Source organism: Haliotis asinina, chromosome 5, assembly GCF_037392515.1.
Source record: "Haliotis asinina isolate JCU_RB_2024 chromosome 5, JCU_Hal_asi_v2, whole genome shotgun sequence".
Lineage (NCBI taxonomy): Eukaryota > Metazoa > Mollusca > Gastropoda > Lepetellida > Haliotidae > Haliotis > Haliotis asinina.
In genome coordinates this window covers 28442855-28458469 of record NC_090284.1, presented here as the reverse complement: position 1 = coordinate 28458469, position 15615 = coordinate 28442855, and the positions used below count along the sequence as shown (strand labels likewise).

Below are 15615 nucleotides of genomic sequence, written 5' to 3'. Positions count from 1 at the left end.
AATTTATCCATACAACAGGTGACTGACATATGGGAAAACACCAAACAAACAACACACACGTTTGCGTCCCTACTAAGTCTTGTAGTACGCCATGTCTCCCCAACATGTCCAATGCAGGCTGTTGTGGTATGCCATTACTTCCCAACATGTCCAGTGCATACTGTTGTGGTATGCCATGACTTCCCAACATGACCACTGCAGGCTGTTGTGGTATTCCATGACTCCCCGATGTGTCCACTACAGACTCTGGTGGGGCGCCATGACTCCAACGGGTGTCCATTATAGGCTCTTGTAGTATGCCATGATTCCCCCGTGACAGTCCGTCCCCATACCATAAGCAAAGAACACAGTGTGAATCTGTACATAAAAACAACAGGTGATGGACATGATAGAATGAAATATGCATGGCGATTACTATGTTAGATGGTTAAATATGGACAAACACATAATTAATACCCCCAGGCATGCGCATGATACACAACACCACGTATAATTTAAGTCACATATGTACACTTTTCTGTATTCCTATGTCTCAACTCAACAAATTTCAACATATATCCGCTTTCATGAAAGAATATATATTTATAAATATTTCAACTATTACTTTTCAAAGTTTGGTTTGGAATTATAATGCCACAAGGGATAAAAAGTTCATTGTCCTGTTGACCTATGACAAGGCACATTGAAGCGTCTTTCGGATGACCAAAATGAATATTCAGAGTATAGAATAATCCCAGTTAGTCGTAATGGAACTATTGTTCAGTTTGATTCTCTCACTTTTCTGACTTGTATACTTTGAATGGATTCACTAAATGTGAGGAAGGGATTCCGATTCCGAGATGATTCTGTCTCTTCTTTATAATGCCAGCCTCACGGGGAATATCATTTCAGGCCATTAGTCCCCTATTTCTGCATGTGTCGATATGGAGTTTTGGTATGCTGGACCTGGTTCCACACAGCAGGCGTAACGCTAAGATGATCGGAACTGCGTTACGTTAACATTGACCAGAGACCATATAAAATATGGTCTCTGCGTAGACGTCCGACTGTCGTAGCGCTACGATGGCTTGAACGGGGCACTGCTATGTACGTACATGTTACACAGGATACGAAATTCATTTGTATGTCCACCTGCGGCCCTCGGTCTTATTCAACATATTTAATGCCTTGCAAGGATTGCCTTCCTGATGTCTTCAATGCTGTTTATAATAGGTCATCAGTCGGGTGAGGAACAGATCTGGTTGGGTATATTTAAGTTCTAAATATCTTTTAGTTCCTTGACATGTATAGACCTTAGCTCATCAAAAGTATGGGACGAGTAATGTATTTATGTTTACGATCTGAGCACTTCTGTTCAAGGTAAATGGTCCTGTATCTTTAACCTGTCAAGGGTCATGTTGATAACGCGTCTCGGAACTGTCCTTGCCAGATATGATTAGGCAAACAAGTTTCAGCCATTTTGTAGATGTATCTACCTAATGACTACCACCCAACCGCATCAAATGTATCTGCGTGGGGTATTCATGCTTAACTGCAGTAAGTATCTCAGTAAGCTAGCACAAGTGATCCAGCTGGTGAGAGGTGCCGGGATCAAGTGCACGGGTGTCAACTATGTGTGCAGACTCTTTCAGTGTTGTCAGAATATCCCACTGGGATATGACTAGATGGTGTACACACAAACACGTGCAAACACATGGTTGCGGATAAAGCTAATTTCAGTAAACAAACTACCGTGACAATGTAAGGATGGGAAAGTCACATCAACTTGTTGCGACCAGTGGCTGCATGAGCAGAATGATCCCCAGGCAGTTGATACAAACATAAAATGGTCGATTGATGAACAAAGAGCTTTGAAAATACATGTAGATGGGGTGGATTAAGGCGATTTTGTGACATTATAATAATAATTATTATTTATCGTACTCATGTGGTATACCACGACTAACAAACTTGTCCACAGACTCTTCTTGATTCCCCCACGTGTCCACTACAGACTCTTGTGATATGCCATAACTCCCCAAGGTGTCCACTACAGACTCATGTTATATGCCATGACTCCCTAACGTGTTCACTTAAGGCCCTTGTGGTGTGCCATGACTCCCCACGTATCAACTAAAGAGTCTTATGGTATGTCATGACTCCTTAAAGTGTCCACCACAGACTCATGTTGTGTGCCATGACTACCCCAGGTCTCCATTACAGATACTTGTGGTATGCCATGACTCGCCTAGGTGTCCACCACACTCTTGTGGTATGCCCTGTCTCCCGCATGGTATGCTATAGGGGAAATGCAATAAAAGATCCAGATAACTTCCTCTTCTGTGACATCCTACCAAGTTCTCCACATTCCCCATCTTGACTGCTCAGGAGGGAGCAATAACCACAGCCAGCTCACCTAGCGTAATGCCTGTCTTGGGCATTGTCGTCCTTTCTTAAGTACTCACAAATATCATTTATAAAAATATTCGATGAATTATAGACTTTGTTCTTGGCTTTACACCTTTTACTGAGCCGAAATTAACGCACACATTTGTAACCTAATGCTGAAAAATAAGTGTATGCACAAAACACCTCACTCTATATTAGATACGATTGAGAAGGAAAGGCGAGAACGGATACAATGCATAAACCACTTTGGTCAGCTGACTAACATTTATTGTTCTCCGTCATGAGACATTGCAGCGTGTAGTCAGCGTGTACAGAAGTTCGACTTTGTACTCCTGTCAACACGTAATTGGTTTATTCCAGCGTGAACAGGGATTTCCCGTGGTCGTCACTGGATGTAAAGTTCAATTCACTGCGTTGTGTATATAGTCCGTCACTTTCAGGTCCCTGTCCCGACTTGCTGTTGACTAGCACAATCGCACAAAGCTCCAGTTCATCTGACTTCGTTTGACTGTCTCGATCAGGCCAGGTAAGTGTTAGCTCAAGAAAACAAACTTAACATTTCTACGTTCTGTCTGGCCTGTATTAGACCTTAGCAGGTGCTATATGGTCTAACTTTTGATTATTATTACACAACTCGTTCACTGTCCGACCATCCTAGTCCCTCAACTCTTTCACTGTCCGACCATCCTAGTCCCTCAACTCTTTCACTGTGCGACCATCCTAGTAACCCAACTCTTTCACTGTCCGACCATCCTAGTAACCCAACTCTTTCACTGTCCGACCATCCTAGTCCCTCAACTCTTTCACTGTCCGGCCATCCTAGTTCCTCAACTCTTTCACTGTCCGACTATCCTAGTAACCCAACTCTTTCACTGTCCGACCATCCTAGTAACCCAACTCTTTCACTGTCCGACCATCCTAGTCCTTCAACTCTTTCACTGTCCGACCATCCCAGTAACCCAACTCGTTCACTGTCCGACCATCCTAGTCCCTCAACTCGTTCACTGTCCGACCATCCTAGTCCCTAAACTCGTTCACTGTCCGACCATCCTAGTCCCTAAACTCGTTCACTGTCCGACTATCCTAGTCCTCCAACTCTTTCACTGTCCGACCATCCTAGTCCCGCAACTCTTTCACTGTCCGACTATCCTAGTCCTCCAACTCTTTCACTGTCCGACCATCCTAGTCCCTCAACTCTTTCACTGTCTGACCATCCTAGGAACCCAACTCTTTCACTGTCCGACCATCCTAGTAACCCAACTCTTTCACTGTCCGACCATCCTAGTCCCTCAACTCTTTCACTGTCCGACCATCCTAGTTCCTCAACTCTTTCACTGTCCGACTATCCTAGTAACCCAACTCTTTCACTGTACGACCATCCTAATCCCTCAACTGTTTCACTGTCCGACCATACTAGTCCCTCAACTCTTTCACTGTCCGACCATCCTAGTAACCCAACTCTTTCACTGTCCGACCAACCTAGTCCTCAATACTTTAACTGTCCGACCAACCTAGTCATCCATACTTTCACTGTCCGACCATCCTAGTAACCCAACTCTTTCACTGTCCGACCATCCTAGTTTCACAACTCTTTCACTGTCCGATTATCCTAGTAACCCAACTCTTTCACTGTCCGACCATCCTAGTAACCCAACTCTTTCACTGTCCGACCATCCTAGTCCCTCAAGTCTCTCACTTTCCGACCAATCTAGTCCTTCAACTCTTTCACTGTCCGACCATCCCAGTAACCCAACTCGTTCACTGTCCGACCATCCTAGTCCCTCAACTCTTTCACTGTCCGACCATCCTAGTCCCTAAACTCTTTCACTGTCTGACCATCCTAGGAACCCAACTCTTTCACTGTCCGACCATCCTAGTAACCCAACTCTTTCACTGTCCGACCATCCTAGTCCTTCAACTCTTTCACTGTCCGACCATCCCAGTAACCCAACTCGTTCACTGTCCGACCATCCTAGTCCCTCAACTCGTTCACTGTCCGACCATCCTAGTCCCTAAACTCGTTCACTGTCCGACCATCCTAGTCCCTAAACTCGTTCACTGTCCGACCAACCTAGTCCTCAATACTTTCACTGTCCGACCAACCTAGTCCTCCAACACTTTCACTGTCCGACCATCCTAGTCCCTAAACTCGTTCACTGTCCGACCATCCTAGTCCTCAATACTTTCACTGTCCGACCATCCTAGTCCCTAAACTCGTTCACTGTCCGACCAACCTAGTCCTCAATACTTTCACTGTCCGACCAACCTAGTCCTCCAACACTTTCACTGTCCGACCATCCTAGTCCCTAAACTCGTTCACTGTCCGACCAACCTAGTCCTCAATACTTTCACTGTCCGACCATCCTAGTCCCTAAACTCGTTCACTGTCCGACCATCCTAGTCCCTAAACTCGTTCACTGTCCGACCAACCTAGTCCTCAATACTTTCACTGTCCGACCAACCTAGTCCTCCAACACTTTCACTGTCCGACCAACCTAGTCCCTCAACTCTTTCACTGTCCGACCATCTTAGTGCCCCAACTCTTTCACTGTCCGACTATCCTAGTAACCCAACTCTTTCACTGTCCGACCATCCCAGTAACCCAACTCTTTCACTGTCTGACCATCCTAGGAACCCAACTCTTTCACTGTCCGACCATCCTAGTAACCCAACTCTTTCACTGTCCGACCATCCTAGTCCCTCAACTCTTTCACTGTCCGACCAACCTAGTCCTCCCTACTCTTTCACTGTCCGACCATCCTAGTCCTCAATACTTTCACTGTCCGACCATCCTAGTCCCTCAACTCTTTCACTGTCCGACCATCTTAGTGCCCCAACTCTCTCACTATCCGACCATCCTAGTCCCTCAACTCTTTCACTGTCCGACCATCCTAGTCCTCAACACTTTCACTGTCGACCAACCTAGTCCTCCAACTCTTTCACTGTCCGACCATCCTAGTCCCTCAACTCTTTCACTGTCCGACTATCCTAGTAACCCAACTCTTTCACTGTCCGACCATCCTAGTAACCCAGCTCTTTCACTGTCTGACCATCCTAGTAACCCAACTCATTCACTGTCCGACCATCCTAGTAACCCAACTCTTTCACTGTCCGACCATCCTAGTTCCTCAACTCTTTCACTGTCTGACCATCCTAGTCCCTCAACTCTTTCACTGCCCGACCATCCTAGTCCCTCAACTCTTTCACTGTCCGACTATCCTAGTCCCTCAACTCTTTCACTGTCCGACTATCCTAGTCCTCCAACTCTTTCACTGTCCGACCATCCTAGTCCCGCAACTCTTTCACTGTCCGACTATCCTAGTCCTCCAACTCTTTCACTGTCCGACCATCCTAGTCCCTCAACTCTTTCACTGTCTGACCATCCTAGGAACCCAACTCTTTCACTGTCCGACCATCCTAGTAACCCAACTCTTTCACTGTCCGACCATCCTAGTCCCTCAACTCTTTCACTGTCTGACCATCCTAGTCCCTCAACTGTTTCACTGCCCGACCAACCTAGTCCCTCAACTCTTTCACTGTCCGACTATCCTAGTCCCTCAACTCTTTCACTGTACGACCAACCTAGTCCTCCAACTCGTTCACTGTCCGACCATCCTAGTCCCTCAACTCTTTCACTGTCTGACCATCCTAGTCCCTCAACTCTTTCACTGCCCGACCATCCTAGTCCCTCAACTCTTTCACTGTCCGACTATCCTAGTCCCTCAACTCTTTCACTGTCCGACCAACCTAGTCCTCAATACTTTAACTGTCCGACCAACCTAATCCTCCATACTTTCACTGTCCGACCATCCTAGTAACCCAACTCTTTCACTGTCCGACCATCCTAGTAACCCAACACTTTCACTGTCCGACCATCCTAGGCCCTCAACTCTTTCACTGTCCGACCATCCTAGTCCCTCAATACTTTCACTGTCCGACCGTCCTAGTCCTCAATACTTTCGCTGTCGACCATCCTAGTCCCCTACCACGTTCACTGTCCGACCGTTCTAGTCCCCCAACTCTTTCACTGTCCGACCATCCAAGCCCCCAACTCTTTCACTGTCCGACCATCCTAGTCCTCCAACTCTTTCACTGTCCGACCATCCTAGTCCTCCAACTCTTTCACTGTCCGACCAACCTGTAGTCCCCCAGCTCTCTCAATATCCGACCACCCTTGTCCTCAACACTTTTACTGTCCGACGACCCTAGTCCCTCAACTCTTTCACTGTCCGACCATCCCTGTCCCCAACGCCTGTATGTCAGACATATCCCACTTCTAAACGTGTATGTAAGACTTGGTCCAGTCCCCATCACTTATGTCAGACTTATCCCAGTCCCTGACGCCTGTATGTCAAACGTATCCCAGTCTCCAACATCTTTGTCTGTCCTATCCCAGTCCCAAACGCCTGTATGTCAGTTATTCCACTCTCGAACACCAGTATGTTAGACTAATCCCAGTCCCCAAACCATGCATGTCATGCCTATCCCAGTCCCGAACACCTGTATGTCAGATTGATACCACTCCCCAACCCATGCACGTCAGACTCAGTCCCCAACATCTGTATGTCAGACTTATCCCAACACCTTGTCAGACTTATCCCAGTCACCAAAATCCATGTCATGCTTACCCAAGTCCCAACACTGTTTACCAGGTGTGAGTGAACATCGCCGAGCTTTACCTCGATGTAGTGGTGGACCATCGTGGTGAAGGCTTATTTGATTACATGTTCAACTAGGCATGCACGGGGCGTGTCCATATCGGACTTTCGTGTGCTTGAATCCACCTTTAAGTGAAAATGTACAAGTCACCTTAATGTCTCAGGTCGTTTTAAACATAAATCTAGCGTTATCCAGTTCCTATACAGCATCCAGGTGGAAGCACGTGCTCAGTTGATCGACCGGAATATTGGCTACTCGTGATCCGATACATGGCCCGAACACGTTGTATATAACCTATACGCATCTTTTTAAAATTCTTCATTGGTGCTGGGAGATTAGTGGTTTATACATTGTCTATTATTGACACCCAACCCAAAGTATACCTGTCTCTCATACACATTTGACCTGTGAAGATCCGAATTAGAATTGATCTTCAATAACACATGCTTGTCGTACGGCGACTAACGTGATGCACGGTGACTTGGTTCAGATGTCACCGTATCCTTTTACTGCTTAGATCGATGCTCATGCTGTTGATCACTGTCTGCTCCAGACTCGGTTACTTACAGACCGCTGCCATATAATTGGAATATTGTTGTGTGCGGCGTACAATTTAACTCACTCACTCTTGTACACATTTAATGCTCTCTGGAACAAAATATTCGTACTCTGTCTGAGGGCATGTTGAGCAGTCCTGTGTACAATATTAGAACATATAGATTCTGATTATAGGTGACAAAACTACATGAGACATTTTATACAGAACAGATTATGTGAGGAGGGTAATAACGTTTCCATTAATATGAACCCTCACTTTAATCATGATCATCAGGCATCAGATGTCCCAACCATACAGTCAGATGTTTCCGTCATACGTTATGTGCACAGGAACCCGTTATCGCTGCTTGTAGGTTAAACACAGACCATAGATCTACACATACGTCAGACCATAGATCTACACACGCGCCATGTATGTAAATAAAGTCAGTCTAAAGATCTTTACACACAACGTATTTATCTATCTATGGTCTGACGTGTGTATACATCTATGGTCTATGTTTAACCTACATATAGCCATAACGGGTTCATGTGGTTACGTGGGTGCGCGCATGGGCCTGTACGTCGGATGCCGAACCCATTCTCTTGGGGTCGTCTGCTAAGCGTATGTCATTGTTGAAACTTTGTTACCTTGCATGTGAAAATTCTAATCTTCTTAAATTATTTCACCTGAGTGCAATATCGGCTAGAATACAGTTTACCGAACGTAGCACCAGCCAGCCACCACCCTTTACGATCCTTTGGTTTAAAGTTAAAGTTTGGGGCTAGAGTTCGGGCTTGGGGGTTTGGTGCCCTTTCCGATCTCTATGGAGCGCTAATTAATCTGAAAAAGTGCGCCCGGTAAAGTGCAGTTCTCCCGCAACGTTGTGTTCAAGGTTGTCTTTGGAACCAGGAAAAATTGCATGCGTTGCTATATATAGAACAGGTGTTTTCCCCAAATGTCGCCTTGACCCCTTGAGACCCCATCAGGATACGGTATGGTTCACATGGGCAATGCATGATCGGATTAAAGGTTCCCATTTTATTTGTCACTGATTTATGAAATCTGAAAACAACATTTTAAAGTGTTTTTTTTCATTAGAACAGCTAGAATGACTGCCCTGTCAAAACAATGAATATGGTATGCAAAACCATTTTCGCGATTACACTGAAATGTATGCAAAAGGTGGCCCCACTAAACATGAAATTACAGTTTGGGAAATCAAATGATTTATGTTTCATGTTTTGTTTAAAAGGGTTACTGTAAAGAGGTCTTCTGATCGATCGCGATGGAAACACATATTAAATAATGCACGCAAACAACATTAATTGTACCTGAGTTCTGAACTCCTTACGGTGCCCAGTCTACGTCACACCATGAGATCACGCCATTAACAAATGTCATCAGCTGACACTGAGCCTGTAAACACACTGCACGATCTTACCGGTCCGCCACGTGACAATCGTGGGTAGCGCATGCCTTCATTCAGATTAATATTTTCGCTCAGCGAACATATCAACACTGACAATTTCTAGTGAGGGCAGGACGGAGGAAGAACGACATTTTGACCTCTTTGTGCTGAAGGGGAGAATCGGCTGTAGACAGGGTTCTGGCTGTCCGTGACAACGCATTCGCTAACATTGCCATAACTGGATACAAAGATTTCCTAATTAGGTAATTATCCCTTTCTATTTTAGTGTTATTACAGGTTATTTCAAAATATATGGTCACAGCGCTAATCAGCCTTCGTTCCCCATTGTCATGTTGGTGCATTGAGATTTAGATTGGTTTGGATATTAGCATATTATTACATGGCGAGCCAGTGTGGTAATACAGACCCGACCAACACAAGCACACTCGGCGGCTGCGGCGGCGACGGCCTACAAGACAGACTCCGGTCAATGTTGCTGAACATGACTGCCGTTTTGAAGTAAGATTTCTGACAGACATCACAACGTGGAATTGAGATACGTTCATCAGAACCAAACAGCAGAATCTCTCTGGTTTCTACTCAGGAGCGTGTAGATTCTATGACGTTTCCGGTTCTGCATGCTCTTCCGTCGAAGTGTCTGTAGAATGGTTTGATTCCATCGGGTTTGAAATCGTTGTACTTGACTGTTCAGCTATTATCTTTGAAATTAGATCACATTGGAGTATACAAAGCACTGCTGTCACTGTTTGTGTTTAAGAGACTATATATTCCAATCTCATATCACATCCTGAGTGGATTGTTTTTTCAGCAGAAGGTCAGGTAAGAGTTGCCCCACCCCAAATAATTATGAATTATTTATGAATTGATATATACTAGAATTGTTAACAAAACCTAACACAACAATTACTAGAGGACTCACAAATATAACTAAAAGCCTCAAATTGACTACAATATATGTGGTTGAACCACTCTTTCCCAGAAGGCCTCAGAATGTGATAACATTCCTGGTAAATGATTTAAGAAAATGGTTTTGTTTTAATTTTTATGATAGGGAAGGCAACCCTTATATTTATTAAAGTATTACTATTATTTTTAGAGCAGATAAAATGTTTAATGGTGATATTATTTAAAATTTCAAAAAAGTGAAAGTACTGAAAATGACCCAGTGTTATAATCAGTGCAGTTTCATGTCAGAGGACGAGATGTGCTATAGGTGGACCATTGTTGTGTTGTGTCGCTTAGATATGCCATTATTGTTGTCAGTGTCAAATTATCAGCTTATCATTTCTATCTTTCCATATCAAGTTTTAACATTTTCTCACATTGCAGAATTTGGCAATCGCAACATATTTCTGCATGAACTACTTGAGTTCAGAGATTTACAAAATTTGGTTACTTTTTTAGGACTAATATATCACCACTAAGGGTGACTAATATTTCGTTGACAACATGTCAAAAGAATGGAAAGGCTTGCATGTTTAGATTTAAAGGGACACTGATGCAGAGCAATTCCCAAGGACCGATTGTTTCTTTTGTCACTGTCTTCCCCCCTCAACTACCTTGATGATATCCCAGAATTTTGACTAAGTTGCAAACTCTGCTGCACCATCCACAATCACAAGTTTTAGGGGCATGTCCTTTCAGTAATAAATAAAGATGAAATACATTAAAGTTTTGGAATTAAATGGAAAATATAGTCATTTCTCTACCCATTGATATTTCCACCTTCCTAATGATACACAAGAAACATTCTGAAGATCAGCTTCATCTGCCAGTTGTGAAAAACAGAGAAGTTGAATGGTTTTGTTGAATGCTACAAGAAATGAATGAAAGCAGAGTTCAAATATCAAAATTAAAACCAACAAAAGTTATGTTTATGTTATTCAAGGAAGGCATCCACCAGTATCTCCATGAAGGAATAATATAAAATTTGTCTGTAGTTGGCAAAGAAACCTGTTCCATGTCATGTATCTTGACAATGGGGCACTTTTGACAGAATGTTGGTGTAATCGGTAAATGATCGTAAATCTACATACATAAAAACTACCTATTGACAAATCTGCTGTGCAAGATATGTGTAATTATTCAATCAACATGTTGTTATTTAAACCTTTGATAAGTGGTCTTTTTTAACTCCTGATGATTCGTCTTGCTGCACTCCCATGTGCACATTACATAACATGTGATATATTTACCACATCAGACCTTAACTTATAAAGTGGAATATTTACTTCAGACCTTAACTGACCATTGAGTGAATGATGACAAACAGGTGTAGGGTTATACCACCAGTAGTAATTGCTGTGTTCCATGCAAAAAATACTTTTGGGTTGGTGCTGGTTTGAGGATATGTTCATAAACAGAACTTTCTTGTTGCATAAGAAATACATATAAGCATCGGTTTTGTACTGCAGTTAAAAACTATGTACCTATTTATTTAAGTAACTTTTTAAATTTTTCAAGGAATGGCAGTCTGAGGTTGATTTCATGACAATGTCAAATAAATGAAAAAGGCTTACACTGTTGGAATACAATCAGACTAGAACTACCAGCGTTATTTGCAAATAATGGCATCTTGTAGGCGTCTAATGTTCCTATTGCAGGGATTTACAATGAATCCTGTATTTCAAAATGAAGAGGATGAGTCCAAGTAATTCAGTTACTGTTATTGTATTGTGTATCCTGATCATCACATTGTTACAGTACTTACATTGCAAATAATACCATAACCCGGCTAGTGGCTGCTGGCTATGACAGACTCAGTAATAATTTAATGTGAACTGATCAAATTGTTAAAAAAAATGTGACTTTTCCTATGTCCTTGTGGACTCCCTAATCACTTTTGTTGCATCAGTTTTCAATTTCTACATGTATATGTATATGATGCAGAAATTTGCATCCCGTAAATCCCTGCTATTGTCTCATTGTTTATAAAATTTTGTCAAGGTGGACAGTTGCCCAGTCCCCATATATATCATAGTTGTTGGAGCAATGTCTGACCACCTGGCAGCAAGATGACATAGACTGTAGTTGCAAAACATGAATCGCTCTGGATCATTGCTGCTTTAATGGAACTATTCCTAATTTGTCTTGTGCCATCATCTCATTTGGATTCACAGATAATACATCTGTGCTGAGTGTGCCTTAATCAGTAAATAGAAGGTATGAGTGGACAGGACTCAGTGGAAGGATAATGGTTTCAGGATATATATGATGAATGTAAAACATCACAAGTTTTTTTGGATATTATTTTGTATTGAAGACTTGAAAATATAATATTCATAACCTGCATTAAGCTTAGTTGCTAGATTTACACAGCTACGAGGCATGAGATGAGGGCACTTGCCATCAATGTGCAACTTCTTTATTTTTTACAAACAACATTTCTGGGCTAATACTTGCCCCTTCATCAGGTGAATGAAGTTGCACATCCATAACAAGTGACTTGTATAACTACAGTGGACTAAATAACTTCACAAGGAGTTCAAGTAAGAAAGGTGGAAGCAAGATGGGGTTGATGGGAAAACAGGCTGAGCTTTCATAAGTTGGTGCAAATATAGTTTATTGAGTGACAAACATCAAATGCAATAAAGTGGTCTAAGTGTTAGCTGGTCAGGCTGCTAGCAGCCATAATTGATCCAGACATGGTCTGGTGAGAGGTCAGTTCCAGACTGGTAGAACCCGGGGATTATCTAACAACTAAATACCCCGGTAAAGGGGTGAACATTTGATTCCTATAACATGTTCAAGGGAGAAATAGTTACTTACCAATGAAAAATGATAGTGAAACTGGTGGCCTAGGAAACCAAGTTTCCAAATAGTGAGACCCTTAGTCAAATCTTTGACTGTCACTAACTTTTGTACTAAGAAACAGTCTGTAGGTACCAGCTTTTATGCTTAGACTGACGCCTTGTGGCCTACAACTCCTGGGTAAGTGACAGCATGTCAGAGCAGCAACACCCAGAGTGAAGTTAATAAGAGCTGTTTAGCTGTGTGACAGTTTGAAATCTACTGAAGAATAGTTCTGTCAAAGTACTTCTTGCACATCCATAACCATCATCAGCGAGGGTATAACATAGATCTGGGGAAGGTGTGTTAATGTTGCATAAGCAGAAACACAATGCTCCCTATATTTAGACATTAATTAATCAATTAGTACTTTCTAATTGCTCACTATATTACTGTCTGATTTGTCTCTGAGCATTCGAGTCAACAGCCCCTTGGGGACCAAAGCCCCTTGAAAAATGAACCCAAATCCCTCACTTCATGTATTATTAACTGGAAAATAGGATTAATGACAATGATAAATGACATGACAATTATTGCCTCATAATGTTTATCCTCAATAATATATAAATTGATATGTAATTAGCGAATAGGTTTAGTGAATAAAAAGTATGTTGTGGTTTTGATTACCCAGCTGACCCTTGAAAGTTGATGTTTTTATTTTTAAGAGATGAATACAATAAGATTTCAGATTCCATTGTATTTTCCTGGCACCTGCAGGCATCGGTCATTTTGATAGTGAAAGTCAACATGATGGCCTCATGCGTGATTCAATAAGCAGTTTAATTCTAAAATAATTGTAACAAACAAAATAGAAATCCTACCTAACTACCGACCCTGAATTTTAAACATGTGTAGTCATAACTTCAATAATATTTTCATTTGGCAACAAGAAATGTTTAATGACATGAAAAATTGTATTGCATCCCTCATAATTAATAATTAAACAATTCAACACAATCTGATGTAGCCTATGGTGAAATAAAATATACAAGAGCAATTATAAAAGTTAATTGTACTTTATACTTTTCTTCCTTAGAATATTGTATTATTTGTGTTGGTATTAATATTTTGATGTTAATTTCATTGAACTGACTTCAGTACATGTATTGTGAATCTGTAATATTTAACTGTTCCCTTAGGAAATTTGCTTTGTTATAGTGATTGTTGTCTGTTTATTTTGTACTGGGAGGAATGGCATTATGTCATATATGTTGTCTCCAGCATAAATGTTATTATGCATCATGACTACTACTCACCACACACTAGTTTTACTATTGTTATCTCCATTAATATTTAAGCCGTATTCACCATACCAGTAATGACAGATGTGCTATAGTACTTGTTGCCCTCTTTTCATGTGGCCAAGGTATTGGCTACTGCATCTACTTCCCTCCATCAAATCAGCAGGAAGGTACCTCAATATTAGATGTCAATATGTCATTCACAAATATGTGTAAAACATGGTGAACCGGTGTTGAGTTGTGGCAATTCTAGAATGGATCATGAATTTGACTTCCATTCTAAATTGAATTGTGCCTTCTTTGAAACACCAGTCCCTCTGTAACTGATATCTTTACCATTTGCCAACTTATTAGATTCTTACAGAGACCACCATTCTCTTCCCACAAAGGTTACTCCTGTCAAATATTCCTATGTAACCTCTGTTCTAATACGACCCTTTCATGGTGCAAGTGTTCAGGATTTGTGATTGGTTGCAATCTGTTTTTGTTGTCCTATCGGCGATGTTGTTTCAAAAGTGGCCATTCGCAAAACCTCAGTAATTTCTGTGTACTTTGGGAAAACAAGAACTTCTTCCTCAGCATGATTTGCACACATTTCGTCTAGACAGAAACCAGTCATAAAATGGCAGATCAAAGGCATCTCCACTCCCCTCGTTGACAACAAACAAGCCATCTGTAAAATTCTTAAGTGTCACATCAACAATAACATCTCTTTCTGTATTTCAGTTAAATATGAAATAACAAATCTATCCTTCACACATTGATCAACTAACTCCATGGTGGCTGCCATATTGGATATAAGTCTATGTAACATGTGATTGGATTGGATGGAAAGGAGATAATTCATGTTGCAAGTTTTGGCTGCTTGGGGATTTTGCGAGAACAGGGAAATATGGGTGTATTCGAACAGATGTTACTTAGGAAGATATGACAGGAGTAACCTCTGTTGGAAGAGAATGAGAGATCACAGGAAATGGACTATTAATGTGCCAAATGGTTGATTCTTTGTGTGTCTTTCCGTTAGTGGTACATGTTTTGCCTCAGTATTTACTAAAACCGCAGACGTCAGGTTTATAAACAATAGCTTTATAGGTGCCACCATCTGTCTGGTGCTTCACACATTGTTACATACTGAGCATGATGACTTAAAGGGAGAAACAGGGTGGTCACAATTTACTCATGACTTTGTCTCAGTATGAACCAAGAAATATCTGAGGTGTTGGTGAATGTCTGAAAAAAGAATTGTGGTTGGTGGATAGGGACACTAGCTTGACCCCCCAAAAAGCATTTTTTGTTTCTGTTAAAATTGATGTGAAAAAGTGACAGGTAAGATACTTTAGGTTGCATTTACTTTATTTTGATACACTGAACTACATTCATCCAGGTAAATTTAAGTGTTGTTAGTAATGAATTTTTTTGTTATAGCCATTATGTGGCATCATATTTTCAGAGGCTGAAAACCCATAGCTGGTTCATGTAATGACAGTTTATGTAACTGAGAGCTAACATGCAAAAATGTCTTTATGGGTTTCACCATCAGGTGCTACATTGTGGTTTCACAATTAGGT

The 15615-nt window shown here is 41.7% G+C and overlaps 1 protein-coding gene across 6 annotated transcripts in view; it reads left to right on the top strand.

The window, feature by feature from the left end:
• The first annotated feature begins 1424 nt into the window (after positions 1-1424).
• The window catches only part of LOC137283437 (stearoyl-CoA desaturase 5-like), a 30739-nt gene continuing 16548 nt past the window's right edge, over positions 1425-15615 (top strand). The window contains exons 1-2 of one of the 6 annotated variants that reach the window (XM_067814918.1): positions 1425-1536; positions 2829-2914. The gene's annotated coding sequence lies outside the window, so the exon portion shown is untranslated. Of the gene's footprint in view, positions 1537-2696; positions 2915-8553; positions 9260-9283; positions 9516-15615 lie in introns of those variants that run through there. The other 5 variants (XM_067814917.1, XM_067814920.1, XM_067814916.1 and 2 more) reach the window with 5 other exon arrangements.